Here is a 1,830-nt window from a genome sequence, read left to right on the forward strand (position 1 = left end):
TGCCAAAATGCATTGAAGATACTTTTTCGTTTTGCAACAACATACTTGTGCGAGACCGGCTTTTCAGATTTGGCAGCTATTAAGTCGAACTACCGTTTAACGATAAATGTAAGCAAAGAAATTCAAGTGGCTGTTTCTGCTAGTACATCACGTCTTGAAAAATTATTTTCCAACGCAAGCTCTGGCTCTTGTAATGCTTGTTGTAAATAAAGTTTATTTCATAGATTTTGAATAAATGAAAATGTGATAAACAATACGTTCCGTATTTTCGTTACAATCATTCACGTAGTTTTGTTTTCAGTTGCGTAAAATCTTTCTAAATTGAATTAGAGAAAATGGACTATGCCAACGGCCTTGCCGCAATGGTAACACCGGTTCCCGTCAGATCACCGAAGTTAAGCGCTGTCGGGCTGGGCTAGGATTTGGATGGGTGACCACCCGGTCTGCATAGCGCTGTTGGCAGGCAGGGTGCACTCAGCCCTTGTGACGGAAACTGAGGAGCTATTTGATTGAGAAGTAGCGGCTCCGGTCTCGGAAACTGACATACGGCCGGGAGAGCGGTGTGCTGACCACATAACCCTCCATATCCGCATCCTGTGTCGCCAATGAGCTGAGGATGACACGGCGGCCGGTCAGTACCGCTGGGCCTTCATGGCCTGTTCGGGAGGAGTTTTAGTTTTTAAAATGGAAAATAAAGGGAAGAAAATATAAGAAATGACTATTTTGTTAAGAAAATAGGCAGGGGGCTAATATAGCTTTTACCTGTGAAAGGGAGCCAAAAAAAGTGAAGCCGTGTTTCTACATCAGATGATATCCATTCAAATTTCGCACCAGTCGCGTAAGAGTGGCGTTAGTAGAGCCACAAAGAGGATGGAAATCTCGTTTGCTATAAATACATGCTGCAACGGTCGTGAGCGTTAGATAACTTCGAGACTAGACGTGGTGCTGTTAGTCAAGAGAGCCTTTAAGGCGAAAAAGACGGTATTATCAGCACCCTACTGTGTTTGAACGAGGTCATGTACAGGGCTACAAGACGTTAGCTTTTGCATTCTGCGATATTGCAGAAAGGATTGGCTGTAATGTAGCTGCTGTACATGACTGCTGGCAGTGGTGTTCACGAGAACGTACGGTCGCAAGAACAAAGGGATCAGGAAGACCAGGTGAACTTCCGAGAAGGAAGACCATCGCATTCGGTGTATGATGGCTTTGTCGCATCGTACTGCTTCCGCAGCAGCAATCTGAGCAACAGTTGGCAGCACACTGACTCAACGAACAGTTACATTTCTAACAGTTACTTCAAGGACAGCTCAAGAGCCAGACGCCCAGTGGCGTGCATTGCACAGACACCAAACCACCACTGTCTGTGACTTCATTGATGTCAAGCGAGAGCTCATTGAAGGGCGGAGTGGAGTTCTGTTATGTTTTCTGATGAAAGCTAGTTCTACCTCGATGCCAGTGACGGCCGTCTCTTGGTTACGAGGCCAGTTGAGGGAATGTAACCAACATGTCTGCGTGCTAGACATCCTGGACTAACACCTGGAATTATCGTCTGCGGTGCTTGGTAATGCCGCGCACCCTGCCTGCAAATTTGCACGTCAGTATGGTGATTCAACCTGTTGTGCTGCCATTCCAGGGGATGTTTTGCAACAGGATAACGCTCACCCAGATACCATTTTTGTAACCCAACGTGTTCTAAAGAGTGTCGACATGTCTCCTTGGTCTGCTCAATTGCACATCTGCCTCCAGTCGAGAACATATGGGGCATCGTCGAGTAACAACTCCAACGTCATCCACAACCAGAATTAACCGTCCCTGTGCCGTCCGACCAAG

The 1,830-nt window shown here is 46.5% G+C and overlaps 1 pseudogene; it reads left to right on the forward strand.

Annotated features, from left to right (window-relative positions):
• Positions 1-344: 344 nt before the first annotated feature.
• Positions 345-462, forward strand: LOC126420316 (5S ribosomal RNA; annotated as a pseudogene).
• Positions 463-1,830: the final 1,368 nt, after the last annotated feature.

The sequence above is a fragment of the Schistocerca serialis genome, chromosome 9, assembly GCF_023864345.2.
Source record: "Schistocerca serialis cubense isolate TAMUIC-IGC-003099 chromosome 9, iqSchSeri2.2, whole genome shotgun sequence".
Classification (NCBI taxonomy): Eukaryota; Metazoa; Arthropoda; class Insecta; order Orthoptera; family Acrididae; genus Schistocerca; species Schistocerca serialis.